Consider the following 16,921-nt stretch of genomic DNA (forward strand, 5'->3'; position numbering starts at 1 on the left):
TCTATGCTGTCGATGACCTACTGAATGGCTGTTTTCAGCTTAGCAACTGTTTTGGGGTTAGTGCTGTACACATTGTCTTTAATAAAGCCCCACAAAAACGAGTCCATGTGTTCAGATCCGGAGAATATAACGGCCAATGTAGGCCCATGCCAGTGCGCTCTTAGTACCCCAGAGCCAGAATGCGGTTCCCAAAGTGCCCCTCAGGACATCAAACATTCTCCTGCTTCGATTGGGTCGCGCTCCGTCTTGCGTGAACCACGTCTTGTCGAAATCAGTGTCACTTTGGATAATGGGGATGAAATCATCTTCCAAAACCTTCACGTACCGTTCGCCAAACGCCGTGGTGTCAAGGAATATCGCACCGATTAAGCCGCACTGGGCACTGCACACTCATTGAGGGTGAAGAGACTTCCCAATAGCAAAATGCAGATTCTCAGTCCCCCCAGATGCACCAATTTTCCTTGTTGACGAACCCATCCAAATGAAAGTGGACTTCGTCGCTAATCCAAACAACACTGCATATATTAACTCCCATCATGCCTCGCGGCCAATCGTACTGTTTTAACGTCCTAATGCATATAATTCACAGGTTATCACATTTCACATAGTTGAATCATTGTCACCCTGTATGTTCCGAGCTGTCGGTTTCTGCAAACATAACTGTCTTTGATACGTCTGTCCTTTTCTATGGATGCTTTAACAGAGATGAATATAAGTCGTCTGCTTTAGATGCTGAGGAATTGGCAGTTTTTTATTTTTGTATAAAAGGGTGGTTGCTCTATGCAACGGATTTTCAGGTTTTAGGACCATAAATTTATGATTGCACGCAACTATGCTCCATATATTTCCTTCATGGTTCAGTCAGATCATGTTATTTTATGAACAGATGGAGCCAAACCTACATATATGAGAAGGCATTTCACTTCAGGGCATATTTCAGGTTACTTTTTTTTGATGTAATCCGAAATTTATAAAAATAACAGTAAGTCTGTATTGCTGAGTACCAAAAGGAGCACGCCAACAGCAGAGTACATTGATGCTACCGGCTCTAAAACTTAAAGGAACTGCAGCCTTTTCTGGGAAAGATTACTACACAAAGTTCATTCCCCAGAGAACTCACCTCACGCATTCATTGAATCATTTTAGGAAGAAATTTGTTACGTTCATTTAGTCTCACAAATACCAAGAAGCACGCTTCCACTGAAAAAATACCTGAGGTCAGGCTCACGCTTAGGACGTTCACACCTGGCAAGTTCCTGACCCTTGCACCTGAAATGCCACAACATGGTACTGGAGCCATCCTGTCCCATAAGAACTGCGATAGCACAGAGCAACCAGTAGATTTTAGATGCAAGACACTCTTGCAGATACAGCAAAATTATTCACATATTGTGTACACCGTTGTAAGACTCCATGTTTTCCAATATGGGAATAAGTTTCTCATATTCACAGACCACAAGCTCCTTGTCCACGTTCTCACCTTCCAAATGAACCGGCACAGCACTTGCAAGGCAGGGCATTATCCCTTGTGCAGTTATCATTATCATGTTCATTTTCGTCCCACTGCAAAGCATGCAAACGCCGAAGCATTATAACACCTCCCTATTGAGCATGTACAACATTAGCGATTTATGACATTTTTAAATACTTTTAGAGCCAAAATGTTTCCGTTTTTACTTTCTGATACCGTATGTTTAATCTTCGTTAATCCTTGGGGAAACTAAAATATCAATCAGACATACTCAGTCTCCACCTCTTAGTCACCAACGATAATGTTTCCTATCGTGACTACTTAAAAGAATTGCAACTATCTGGAGTTACGTTTAATCTTGTGTTAATAACGCAGACTCTCATGTACATATCTTATGTGCAGATGAAAATTTCTCAAAATGTGTACATATTCGATAGACTAGTTGTCATCACACTCCTACACTATTGCATTTACCTAGCACTTTTCTCTTAAACATATCGCTGTACAATTACTGGAATTATCCCAATCACCTTAACTCATTATACTATGTCTCGATATTTTTCAACGCATCCAGCAACTCTCACTTTGATTTTAACTATAATTAGAGCTTCATGAAGCTTATCTGCGAAAAATAACTTTTCGTGTCGTGAGTATTTCAATTTGCATCGTACGCAGCAACAATTAGACATAATTGCTGTTATAAATAAACAGATGTTAAAAAATAGATAGGTGTGGTACTGAAGTTTCGTACGTAGGAGAAAGTACAGCCCAGCAGAATTATATTGAAGTCACGTGGCAATCTTGCGACGTGTGCTGTGCGCTGCGTTCACTCCATAGATACACTACTGGCCATTAAAATTGCTACACCACGAAGATGGCGTGCTACAGACGCGAAATTTAACCGACAGGAAGACGATGCTGCGATATGCAAATGATCAGCTTTTCAGAGCATTCACACAAGGTTGGCGCCGGCGGCGACACCTACAACGTGCTGACGTGAGGAAAGTTTCCAACCGATTTCTCATACACAAACAGCAGTTGACCGGCGTTGCCTGGTGAAACGTTGTTGTGATGCCTCGTGTTGGTCGAGATCCAATGACTGTTAGCAGAATACGGAATCGGTGGGTTCAGGAGGGTAATACGGAACGCCGTACTGGATCCCAACGGCCTCGTATCACTAGGAGTCGAGATGACAGGCATCTTATCCGCATGGCTGTAACGGATCGTGCAGCCACGTATCGATCCATGAGTCAACAGATGGGGCACACACAGGTGAAAATTGAACATCACGATTATCACGGTCCACTTGTAACGCCGGAAATACATATCCTCCTATTTCCATTTATTGTACTATAAATTTGTTTTCCTTAATTTTGTTACCTGAATATATAACATTTCTGTGTCTTCGTATATTGTAATTGTTTTACTATTTGTATATATATTTATGCATTTATGTCGATGTATAATTGGTTTGTTTCGTAAATATTATTTGTATTTTTACGCTGGGTCTTGCCTAGGGAAAACTGCTATCGAACGATTACGTCGATTGGTCGTGTGAAGAATCAAAGTGTGTAGGATCTTTGGTAGTGTTAACTCTGCCGCGTGGAGCGCGGGCTGAGCAGAGAGAGTGTGGCTGGAGTAGCGAGTGGAGCAGGTGTGTTGTGTGACGCTCCCGCGAGTTGCCGCGCTTTCGGGGTTTGGCAGCGTGTAATTGCGCTCGACTTGCGATGATAGTTTCTGACATGGTGTCGCGGACGGGAAGCATTAGCTGGCGCACATCAAGAGCCCGTTTCGTCTGGTGACCGTGTCGAGAAGAAGGCGCGCCAACATCCAGCTTCTGCAACAGCGACGGCCGACAATGAGTGACTGTCGCAACCTCCTCGATCGACGGCTTCAAACCTTCAATCAACCAACAAGGAAGACTGGACGCACGTAAAGTTTTAGAAGTGTATGGCAGACCTCAGCTTTTAAAACTGTTCATATCACAAAATTACAGCAACGTAGCATGAACCTTTGTTGCTCATTGTCCCAGTTGCATTACCAAGCAGGGTCCCTTCCTTTTCCGAAATGAACCCGAGTGTCGTTGAAATTCAAACGCCAGCATTAACGTAATATAGCTAATTCTATTTCACTGCTTTAATTTCAAAGTTCAGTTAAAGTATTCATAGCTGGCTACAATATTCAGATTACACAAGCACAAATTAAGAGTGCGAGTTTTGTTACCATATTTTAGCTTACCTGTGACTGCAGCTCAGCTTGGTACGTACTAAATTTTACTATTGTTAATTGTTCAGAATCATTTAATTCAAGTTCAAAGCTAAATCTCTTATTTCTAAATTGCGTAGATTCAAGTAGCTTTTGAAATGATTGTTGAGGTAGTCCAAGACTAACCGTATTTTACTGAATTTCGATGTGCTTCAGAAAGAAAGCTCACTATTAACTTCAGTCACTAAATTAACTTTCGATTTTCCGGTTTTATTAATTCTTTTGCTAAATTAAGTCTGGGTGTAGCGAAATTTATTACTTCTGACAAACTTTCAGTTTTCACACTACATGTGTCAACCTTCGGTTGCCACGCTTCTAGTGCTAATTATATGTGTAATAACCTTTCTTTTTCAGTTACTATAGTAATTGTCCTTAGGACTGGCGACTGTGATTTCCCCCAAATCTCAAATACCTAATTACCGCTAGTTAATTGTTAACGTAACGGCTGCACATTTACTTTCTTTATTAACTTTACCCCTTTTCAAAACTAATTTCCACCAGTTTCATTAGCCATTTCCGGTGCGGTGGAGAAGCCCTCGGACGTTGGCGCGCCAGGTACATATAGTCTGCGGCCGCGAGCTCGCCTCCAGTTCACCACCGGCAATGGAGGGTGAAGCTTTGACAATGCCAGCCACTCGTGCTGGCGAAACGTCAGAAAAATCATTAGATGAACGTCGGCCGAAGAACCCGAGACGGAAGCCAATAGGCAGTTTGTCAACAAGTGGCCACGAAAGCCTCAACAATTTTATAGTTTCATTAGCACTTTTCGTTTCATTTAGATGTAACCCTTTCCTCCCTCTTTACCGACAGGTTAACTTCGGTGACGATTGCTTTTCCAAAATTCCCATTAGGTACACGCGGTTTCATTTTTCACTGTCATTAAGGTCGATAAGTGAGGGGGAGGTTACACACTCAACTAAGACTCGCTGAATCCGGTCCTCGACGTGGTCGTGCACTCTCGCGACCACGTGCTTCGGTCGGACAGTGCATGTGTGTGGCCAGCGGCCGGGCGAGTACTGGCTACCCGGACCTCACTGCTGCTCCGTCTCTACTCCGCTACCTCGACACACGACGACCCAGATATACTAAGGGCCACTCCAAAGATGGTACCATAGTACGCCCTATCTATAAGCGCTGCTGCTGCCACTCACGAACAGACAAGGCGAGCAAACATAGTGGCGCCAGTGAGCACACTAAGAAAACAAGACGCCACTATCGCTATTACACGATGCCGAGCTATGAGCGGCATCAACTCGAACCGCACACGGCTCAATGATAAGAAACTGCGAACACAGGAAACCTAATAAAAATTGCGTTTATTCTTTATGAATCTTACGTGAAGAAACCATTACTGGAAAAAGGCACAAAACATGGTCCCACCGTGGGATATTATTCGATGGGATGTCTTTCTTTACCGGCTCAGAAATAATTCATCGGCGCAATATCAACCAGAGGTTGACTGAAAATGGGCATCTGAAACATGGCTGAGAAATGTCGATACAGTATTAAATGTCTAAACAAAGAGTGTGGGATTCCTGATTCTCCGAACTTTTTCCGTGTAAAATTTGAGTCGCTACGCCGCCAGTACATTTGTATTTTCCACATATCATTTTACAGGGTGTCTGCTTCCAGCTATATTGGCGCAGGGCATGTAATGCATATTGCTGAAAGCGCCGTATCAAATTGAAGCGGCGCTCGGAACGAGGCAAAGACAAATAAAAACAACAGAGAGAGCCCAGTGTGGATGTTACCGGGAAACAGTGGGAGCTGCCACTGCTGCAGGGTATGGGAGCCGCATCGAGTGTCTGCCGGCGCAAAGTCGCAGGGTAGCGAAGCCGAGGATCCACACCCTGGGACGAGGCCGCCTCTGTCATACAAGCTGCTGCGTAACATTTCATTTCATTCCATTGAGTTTATTGCCTGTTTGAAGACCTGTTGTCTAATATTTCAAAAACAGGTCGTACACTTTACAGTTTTTTTATGTAATGACATATACAGGGTGAAAAGTATTTAAACCGACAAGCTCTGGGAGGTTGTAGGGGACATCAAAACAAATATTTTTCCCTACTGTCATTTTTTTCTATGAGGAGTATTTAAACCGGTAGAGTAAGATTTCTGTGGAAGCAAATTAATTAAACCAACAAAAACTTTTCCATTTTTTTTATGACCAAGAGACAACACATTAACACAACCCAATTTCAATTACAGTAGATTTTCAAAAATGCCTCCATTGACACGTAAACACAGGTTACACCGTCAGATCATGTTCTGTCTGACACGGACAAAAACCCCAGGAGTATCCTGAATTGTTCCTGCTGTTGCTACTATCCGGGCAACCAGATCCTCTTCTGATGCAACAGGAGTTGCGTAAACAAGGTTGCGCACCTCTCCCCACATAAAAAAAGTCCAGAGGAGACATATCTGGGGATCGAGCAGCCAATGGTACAGGACCACCTCTGCCAATCCACGTTTCTGGGAACCGTCGGTCCAGGAATCGACGCACACGACGACTGAAATGTGCCGGCGCCCCGTCATGTTGGAACCACATGCGCTGTCTTGTACGGAGCGGGACGTCTTCCAGCAATTCTGACAATGCTCTGGCGAGAAAATTGTAATAGTGCCTGCCATTTAATGGCCTAGGTAGCAGATACAGCCCAATTAAACAGTCCCCGACAACACCGACCCACACTTTAACGAAGAACCGCACTTAATGAGCGCCAGTACCTGTGGCGTGTGGGTTATCACAGTCCAAACATGCAAATTGTGCGTGTTGAAGACTCCATCACGCCCGAACGTTGCTTCATCGGTAAACAACACAGAGGATGGAAATGTAGGATGCATTTCACACTGTTCCAGGTACCACTGCGAAAACTGTGCTCTGGGTGGATAATCAACTGGTTCCAGGTTGTGGACACGCTGTAAGTGAAATGGACGTAACAACTGCTCTCGAAGGACTATTCTTACATTCGTCTGATTCGTCCCCATGTTACGTGCAATTGCACGAGTGCTGATTGAAGGATCCCGCTCCACATGCTGCAAGACAGCTTCCTCAAACTGCAGCGCTCTTACCGTGCGACGGCGTCTCTGTCCAGGTAATCTGCTAAATGACCCGGTTAACCCGCTGTGCAGCTCGTCCGTTGTGGTGCGCTACGTAGTACGCACCAACCATATCAGTGTACTCACGCCAGGTGTATCGCTCCATTAGTAAACAGAGACAATGCACTACCGCACTGATGGAGAGCAGTTGCCTACAACTGAAGAGCGTAATACGGCCTCTAACAACTGAAGAGCGTAATACGACCTCCACCGATTTAAATAATCCTCATAGGAAAAAATGACATTAGGGAAAAATATTTGTTTTGATGTCCCCTACAACCTCCCAGACCTTGTCGGTTTAAATACTTTTCACCCTGTTGTTGTTGTTGTTGTGGTCTTCAGTCCTGAGACTGGTTTGATGCAGCTCTCCATGCTACTCTATCCTGAGCAAGCTTCTTCATCTCCCCGTACCTACTGCAACCTACATCCTTCTGAATCTGCTTAGTGTATCCATCTCTTGGTCTCCCTCTACGATTTTTACCCTCCACGCTGCCCTCCAATACTAAATTGGTGATCCCTTGATGCCTCCAAACATGTCCTATCAACCGATCCCTTCTTCTGGTCAAGTTGTGCCACAAACTTCTCTTCTACCCAATTCTGTTCAATACCTCCTCATTAGTTACGTGATCTACCCATCTAATCTTCAGCATTCTTCTGTAGCACCACATTTCGAAATCTTCTATTCTCTTCTTGTCCAAACTATTTACCGTCCAGGTTTCACTTCCATACGTGGCTACACTCCATACAAATACTTTCAGAAATGACTTCCTGACACTTAAATCTATACTCGATGTTAACAAATTTCTCTTCTTCAGAAACGCTTTCCTTGCCATTGCCAGTCTACATTTTATATCCTCTCTACTTTGACCATCATCAGTTATTTTGCTCCCCAAATAGCAAAACTCCTTTACTACTTTAAGTGTCTCATTTCCTAATCTAATACCCTCAACATCACCCGACTTAATTCGACTACATTCAATTATCCTCGTTTTGCTTTTGTTGATGTTCATCTTATATCCTCCCTTCAAGACACCATCCATTCCGTTCAACTGCTCTTCCAAGTCCTTTGCTGTCTCTGACAGAATTACAATGTCATAGGCGAACTTCAAAGTTTTTATTTCTTCTCCATGGATTTTAATACCTACTCCGAATTTTTCTTTTGTTTCCTTTACTGCTTGCTCAATATACAGATTGAATAACATCGGGGAGAGGCTATTACACCCTGTAGTGTTTCATATATCGTTTTGAGCAATTAAAAGTAATAACAACGAGTTACAAAAATTAGTTAAAGAAAGCGGAGGATTGTATATAAAGAAAATACAAGGTAAACAACTTTGCTTCCGCCATTTTTTCCCCAACATTTGAGGCTTTAATGAAACAAATTCGTTACACAAGTATCATTCAAAGTATTTTCCATCGCTGGCCACTACTTTCTCCCATCTTTCGGGCAGTGTACGAATCCCACGTCGAAAAAATTGTTCATCTTTTGAAGCGATCCACGAATCGATCCAGTTTGTAACTTCTTCATGAGATCGGAAGTGGTGGTCAGCCAGGCCATGAGCCATAGATCTAAAGAGGTGATAGTCAGAGGGAGCAATGTCTGGAGAATACGGCCGGTGGGGTGTGACTTCCCTTTTTTTATACGTTTCCAAGTACGTTTTTACTTCTTTTGCAACGTGGGGTCGAGCGTTGTCGTGCTGCAAAATCACTTTATCGTGCCTCTCGCTGTATTGCGGCCGTTTGCCTTCAAATGCTCTGCTCAAACGCATTAATTGCGTTCGATAACGAGCATCTGTGATTGTTTCACTTGGTTTTAATACCTCATAGTACACGACGCCGAGCTGGTCCCACCAAATGCAGAGCATGATTTTGGAGCCGTGAATATTCGGTTTGGTCGTCGACGTGAAAGCATGGCCGAGATATCCCCATGAGTTTTTGCTTTAGGGTTATCGTAATGAACCCATTTTTCGTCCCCGGTCACAACGCGATGCAGAAATCCCTTCCGTTTTTGCCTTTGAAGCAACTGCTCACAAACACACAAACACCGTTCAACGTCTCTTGGTTTCAGCTCACACGCGACTCGAGTTCCTTTTTCTGAATCATGCCCATAGCCTTGAGACGTTTTGACATGGCTTGCTGTGTCACTCCCACTAATCGTGTCAATTCCTCTTGCGTTTGACGCTGGTCTTCACTCAGCAATGCCTCCAATTCTGCATCTTCGAAAACATTCTCTCTATCACCACTATGCCGGTCTACGATGTTAAAATCACCGATCTTGAACCGTTGAAACCACTTCTTTCACGAATAGCGTCCTTACCATACGTACCATCGTAGCATTCGATGAAACTCAGCCGCTGTGTTCTTCATATTGAAACAAAACTGTAACACCTCCCGAAATGATAATTAGGTTCGTAAACTGACATTTTCAATCAAGAACAACTTTATGATGCAAACACAAATCGACTAATGTTTGAATGAGGTTATGTTGACCGAGGTCCAAGCTAAGTCTGCGATCTGTTTCTTTCGACCGTTACTTACCGTTGTCGCCACCTGTCGGCAAACGGCGGAAGCAAAGTTGTACACCTTGTAATAGAACGATAAGAAAGGAAAGATTTGCAGTTGAAACAATGTACAAAGTATAAATTATGGTTCGTGTTGTCGCTGTTCCAAATGGGAGGGCCTGTACACAACATTGAGTCTGTCTCGCTTGAAGTAACATACCAAATTGTGTCTTCCTGTATTAGTAAATGTAAAGCATCAAGAGTGATTTTTTCTGTATTTGTTTGTGCTGTATGAGAACTACTACTGCTTGGACCTCATAAGATTTCTTTGATGTCATCGTATTCAGTTGTAGGTCTTAGCGTGTTAGAGGTCTGAGCTTGTTACATTGTAATGTCACGTGTTCAGGAGATCCGTACGCTGCACATTTGCGCAATGGAGCAAGAGGGGATGGATATGAAAATTACTGCACGGTGTAGCACGAGTAACTACGAAGGTTAATCTATCCGAAACGTTTCAAAAATGGCTCTGAGCACTATGGGACTTAACCGCTGAGGTTATCAGTCAAAAATGGTTCAAATGGCTCTGAGCACTATGGGACTTAACATCTGAGGTCATCAGTCCCCTAGAACTTAGAACTACTTAATCTTAACTAACCTAAGGACATCACACACATCCATGGCCGAGACAGGATTCGAACCTGCGACCGTAGCTGTCGCGCGGTGCCAGACTGTAGCGCCTAGAACCGCTCGGCCACTCCGGCCGGCAAAATGAGAGTCCTTCCACTCCGCCAGTTTCCCAGTACTCTGCCGCACATTAGCAGCACACCGGGAAAGAGGACTGAAGAAAAATCTGCGGTTGAGGAACACAACCTCACGAAAAAAACTTCAAATTTTGTTTGAGAAATCTGCCTCCGTAGCTGAATGGTGAAGGCGGTTGACTGCTATGTCTGGGACTCAGGTTCGATTCCCGGCACTGCCAGAGATTTTTCCTTGGTGTAAGGGTTGACATGGGGTGGATTCAGCCTCGTGAGGCCGTCTGAGGAGCTCCTCGACCGATTATTAGCGATTCCAAGCTCAAGATACCCGGCATTGTCTCGGGAGAGGTCCACATGCCCATTTGTACCGCATCCGATGATGTCATTGGCAAAGGATGACACGGCGGTCAGTCGAGCCCGATTATAGCGTCTAGGGCCATAACTAGGAACTTCGCGTTTTACTCTGAGGAGACGTGGATTTTACCCCGCGCTTCCAGGTACTGGCACTGAACAATCAAATTGAAATTACAATGTATGTCAGCAACCGAAAGAGAGTTATGGAATTAACGCTGGCCGTCACGAACAAGAAAACAGTGGTGCTGTGATTTAATAGCTGTTTTAGGGCGCTAAACAGGGAGGTCATCAGAGCCCTTGCATGGAACAGATACGACGATGGTGAAAATGTATTAAAAATAACAATAAATTATAAAACCAATCTGTAGCAACCAACAAACATTTACAATACAGCAGTGGCATCCGGAGATTCATCGAGGTCATCCATGAAACTGAGACAGAACATAGCGGATTACCTAGCTAAAACCAAGTAAAAGATACCAGTACAGGTCCATTTAAAAGGGAACCAAATTACTGCGGCTTGGTGACTACTTAAAAATAATGGATGACCAAGCCACTCTAAAATAGCGTACCTGATATTTTGGAGAGGAGTCCTGACTTCACGTGAAACCTTAAAACAAGAATCAGATCCTGTGCGACATCCAGGTCTGCCCTCTGGTCATCGTGTAAAAGCATTCCAGTAAGATATGTCGTATTTACAGCTATTCTCCACATCTTAGACACATCGATGGCTGCCCGGGACGTAAGAGAAAGCCATGTGTCGATCGATAATGTCCCCCTCTGAGCCTTGTAGTGGTTTCTTCTTCAGCTCGTCTTGCTCGGAAGGAGGTAAGCCGCGACCGCACTGAACATTCCAGTGAACGCAGCTTATTACTCCTCCCTTCCAGCCACTGAGCCTTCCATCAACATATGATCCTCTGGGTCACGTATGTGGTAATAGCCTGCGGGGGGCGGAATGGTGAGCGTTTGGTGGAAGGGAGCAAGCCTCCTTTGCAGTCGGGTCGGCCGAGTTAATTTCCCGGGATCCCTACGCGCCCTGGAAGCCAGCAGAAAATTATTTCCTTTTCCTGACTTTGCAAGAGAACGACAGCCTCCTGAACATTTTTTTACCATCCGGTCTGTTGGGTACGTCTGACCAATAACAAGAAGGGCGCTGTGGGAATTGAAGCAGATGAGAAATTTCTTGCAATGTCGCCGCCTCATCAGCTCCATTGCCCTCAGGGTAGCAAAGAGCTCCGCATAATAAACCGAAAACTGCTCTGGAAGCCCTATTCTGAGGACAATGTCGGGAAACACGACGGAACAGCCGATATAATCCCCCCGCTTAGACGCATCCGAGTAAACACTAATAAAAGCCGGTCGGCGATATAATAATATCTCGTTAAATTTGATTTTAAAAATGTGGTCAGAGGTACAAGTCTTCCTTTACCCATTTAATACGAAAAAAAATCTAGGCCTTTACAGTAATCAGGGGATCCCCTAGAAGAACCCTGTCTTTGGACCATAATGCCCTCCACCTGTAATAACTTATGGCTCTCCCGCGCACGGATCCCAAATGACTAGTTGCTCGCAGACGCTTATGGAACAGACATTTCGGCGGCCGCTCTAACATGGAAAGTACGCGTTTTCGGACACATGTCCACGTAACATATTTTCTTTCTTTGTGTGTGAGGAATGTTTCCTGAAAGTTTGGCCGTACCTTTTTGTAACACCCTGTATAAACCATTTGGATATAACAATAAATGAGGCAGACCAGCTGATCTCATGTATCGTTATATCCAAATGGTTTATACATTCAGATCCAATGATGACACCTTTAGTGTGTTAAAACCGGTTATCCAGTAAACAGTATTTAAGCGATCTTGGCTTTGAAATATTTCTAATTTATGAATACTTGTGGCAGGGCTACCTCTGAATTTATATGTTCATTTCTGAATATATGTTTCGCCAGATTACCCCGACTTTGATTGTCTGTGGCTTCCCTACTGTCCCCTTTGTAAACCAATTTCTTACCAGGCTGCGAAACACCTGCAGAAAAGACGAAGTCTGACGCCTGGGACAGAAGTTCCTCGGGTGAGTGACCTCTTAGGGAACATTGTCAGTAGGAGCTACATTGTTAAACTGCTACAGCTACTTCCACCAAAAGCCCCGAAGCTACAGACATGGTGACCTGACACGGGACTGACTAGGTTTCACAGCTACGATATTTTCTGAATGAAATGATAATGAAATCAAGACCCTAAGCTGTCGACAGGCGTCCATACACATCAACGAGGACATCACTTAACACTTCCGGGCTGAGATGCCGTGGTCCATGCATAAGATTCTCCCCTGACGTTTCGCCTTCGACTGCGGAAGCCATCCTCCGAGGACAATCGGCGCACTGCAACGAGAGCACGAGTGAGTGCCGTATATACAAGCCATCCAGAGGGCGTCGCTGTCAATCACGTGACGTCGGCTGTGCTATGATCTCCGATACTGCCAACTTTCTCAATTGAAATTAATCGACTGTCACGCTGTTGCTGCAATGTTTACATCAATACCTTATCCTGCTTAATGCCTTCATCTTTTCTATTAAAATTATTGCAGTGTTTGGCAATCTCAATGGCCTCTCTGTACATTCGCGCATAATAATGCGACGTGTTTGCTATGACGGCCGTCTCAGTAAACTTTATTTCATGATCACCTTCCTGAAACACATGTTCCGCTACAGCCGATTTATCAATACGTCCGAGGCAGCAGTTCCTTTTTTGTTCACCGAGACGGGTGTTGACGCTTCTTTTTGTTGTGCCTATATAGACCTTTCCACAACTGCACAGAGTTTTATAGACACCTGGTGTAGCTAGAGGATGTCATTTATGTTTTGCGGATTTTAAATATTCTTTTATTTTCGTGGTGGGTCTGAAAACAGTTTCCACATCGTACTTGCTTAAAATTTTTCCAGTGTGATCATTGACCTTACTGACGAATGGTAAGAACACTTTCCCCTTGGTTTGGTGTCGATGCTAGTCCGTCTTCGTTGTCAGTCTAGGGCGCAGTGCACGATCTATCTCTCCGTTGGAACACCCATTCTTCTTGAAGGTCACTCTAAGGTGTTCAGTCTCATCGTCTAAGTAAGCTGGTTCACATACTTTGTGCGCCGTGTCTATTGATGTTTTAATCACCCTCTTTTCATGTCTTGGGTGGTGGTTAGAGGACGGATCATTGGGTAATAAGGTTTTCAGAATAGACACACACACACTGATCGTTATCTGCAGAAAGATTCTAATGGAGCACGGCATCTCAGCCTGTAAGCGTAAAGTGATGACAACTCGTGCCGTGAAAGCCTTCATTCCATGATCAACGAGAACATTTGAAAATGTGTGCCCCGGCCGGGACGCGAACCCGGGATCTCCTGCTTACGTGGCAGACGCTCTAGCCATCTGAGCCACCGAGGGCACAAAGGATAGGGCGACTGCAGGGATTTATCCCTTGCGCGCTCCCCGTGAGACCCACATTCCAAATTTAACGTCCACACACTACATTCGTAGTGGCCCTGCCCATTACACTCATTACACGCGGCAGACAATCTTACCGAGTCCCGTAAGAGTTCGGGCAATCCGTGTGCATCCAGCACAGAAGAAGAAGGTCAGTGGCCGGTTAGCCTTAACTATATGAAGAACAGCTACCATCTTCATACGATATTTTCTATTCTACTGCTATTGGCCGCTCTTGGCCGAGTCGTAGCGGTGACAGGAACGCCACTTACGCTCTAGGTGGCGACAAACATTCAAATTTAAATTCGGAGAGAGCGCGGGTTTCATTTTTTTCGTTGCAAGCAGCAACACTTCTACCGTGAGAGATCGCTTGCGGAACAGGGCAGGTGGTTTGGCAGACGGAGAAGGACAAGGGCTGGACGTCCCTTCTCCCAGAAATAGTGAAACCCGGCCAGGCTAACCGTCAACGTTCCGCGACGCAGGAGAGTGCAACCACAGAGCGTGCTCTGTGAGTGCACCAGCCGACCACACCGGCGCCCTGGCCACCGAGCACGAGCCACCGGTCACAACTCCGACCGCCGCCGCCCACGCCGACGGCGACACCCACGCCGTCCCCACCGCCACCACAGCACCAACTAACGCCCACAGTACCACCCGTCTGCACGCTGATGTCGGGGAGACTGCAGCGCCCCCGCAAACACCGCCAGTTGCAGACGCATATCACAACCAGACATAATTTGCAGAACTGTGCAACTTCCTAGAGTGCGAAATTAGATCCTCAAAGAGCCGAATTGCGCACCTCCCTGAGAGCGGAATTGCGCGTTCAACACGAGGAACTAAGTCTGGAGTTGAACGATAGGAATTTTCGAATAGGCTTGACGTGCAGGTACTTGATTTACAGAAGCAGGGCGTGCTGCTACATCAGGTCGTAGTGGAAATACAGAGTGGTCCAAGAAAATGAATCCACTGTTTAAAAGCCATAACTGGCAAACTAATTGACGGAGTTGTCTCATCTTTGGTAGTGTAATACACTGCTGGCCATTAAAATTGCTACACCACAAAGATGACGTGCTACAGACACGAAATTTAACCGACGGGAAGGAGATACTGTGATATGCAAATGATTAGCTTTTCAGAGCATTCACACAAGGTTGGCGCCGGTGGCGATACCTACAACCTGCTCACATGAGGAAAGTTTCCAACCGATTTCTCATACACAGACAACAGTTGACCGGCGTTGCCTGGTGAAACGTTGTTGTGATGCTTCGTGCAGGGAGGAGAAATGCGTATCATCACGTTTCCGACTTTGATACAGGTCGGATTGTAGCCTATTGCGATTCCGGTTTATTGTATCGCGACATTGCTGCCCGCGTTGGTCGAGATCCAATGACTGTTAGCACAATATGGAATCGGTGGGTTCAGCAGGATAATACGGAACGCCGTGCTGGATCCCAACGGCCTCGTATCACTAGCAGTCGAGATGACAAGCGACTTATCCGCATGGCTGTAACGGATCGTGCAGCCACGTCCCGACCCCTGAGTCAACAGATGGGGACGTTTGCAAGACAACAACCATCTGCACAAACAGTTCTACGACGTTTGCAGCAGCATGGACTATCAGCTCGGAGACCATGACTGCAGTTACTCTTGACGCTGCATCACAGACACGAGCGCCTGCGATTCTGTACTCAACGACGAACCTGGGTGCACGAATGGCAAAACGTCATTTTTTCAGATGAATCCAGGTTCTGTTTACAGCATCATGATGGTCGCATCCGTGTTTGACGACATCGCGGTGAACGCACATTGGAAGTGTGTATCCGTCATCGCCATACTGGCGTATCACCCGGCGTGATGGTATGGGGTGCCATTGGTTACACGTCTCGGTCACCTCTTGTTCGCATTGACGGCACTTTGAACAGTGGACTTTACATTCCACATGTGTTACGACCCGTGGTTCTACCCTTCATTCGATCCCTGCGGAACCCTACATTTCAGAAGGATAATGCACGACCGCTTGTTGCAGGTCCCGTAGGGTCCCTTCTGGATACAGAAAATGTTCGACTGCTGCCCTGGCCAGCACATTCTCCAGATCTCTCACAAATTGAAAACATTTGGTCAATGGTGGCCGGGCAACTGGCTCGTCACAATACGCCAGTCACTACTCTTGATGAACTGTGGTATCGTGTTGAAGCTGCATGGGCAGCTGCACCTTTACACGCCATCGAATGTTTGACTCAATGCCCAGGCGTATCAAGGCCGTTATTACGGCCAGAGGTGGTTGTTCTGGGTACTGATTTCTCAGGATTTATGTACCCAAATTGCGTGAAAATGTAATCATATGTCAGTTGTAGTAAAATATATTTGTCCAATGAAAACCTGTTTATCATCTCCATTTCTTCTTGGTGTAGCAATTCTAATGGCCAGTAGTGTAGTTTGTAGATCCGGCAATCGTCACACAAGCATTGTATTGCGGTGTTTTGTTTCGTCAGATGACAGTCGCCAGATAGTCAGTGTTTTGTTCCTAGTTGCACTTAGTTACTCGAGTAAACATAGCTGGCGCATGGCTTACATTCGATGAAAGGAAGTCAGTTTTGAAGTGGTATTTCAAGTACGAAAACATTAATGAGGTTCAACGGCAATGGCGAAATGAGTGAGTATCAACGATCTGGACCACCTGTAACAGTAACATGTGCAGCTAACTCCCGTCGTGTGTTACTACAATTCACTCGCTCACCACTGAAGTCTGTGAGACAGTGTGCCCGTGAAACTGGAGTGAGTCGCTCAAGTGTTCGGCGAATTTTGAAGACAGCAAAGTGGAAGCGCTACATCCCACGATTGCTACATGCAATGAACGAGGACGACCCAGATCGTAGAATGGAGTACTGCGAGTGGTTTACCAACATGGTGCGCAATGATGAAGACTTTGCAGAGATGATTGTGTGGTCTGATGAGGTACAGTTCAAACTCAATGGTACAGTAAATCAGCACAATTGCATCTAC

General features: G+C 45.2%; 1 non-coding gene across 1 annotated transcript; it reads right to left on the bottom strand.

Annotated features, from left to right (window-relative positions):
- Positions 1-13,805: 13,805 nt before the first annotated feature.
- On the bottom strand, positions 13,806-13,880 carry Trnat-cgu (transfer RNA threonine (anticodon CGU)). Its single transcript has one exon. It is a non-coding gene; the product is annotated as a tRNA-Thr (tRNA).
- Positions 13,881-16,921: the final 3,041 nt, after the last annotated feature.

Source organism: Schistocerca cancellata, chromosome 1 (genome assembly GCF_023864275.1).
Source record: "Schistocerca cancellata isolate TAMUIC-IGC-003103 chromosome 1, iqSchCanc2.1, whole genome shotgun sequence".
NCBI lineage: Eukaryota > Metazoa > Arthropoda > Insecta > Orthoptera > Acrididae > Schistocerca > Schistocerca cancellata.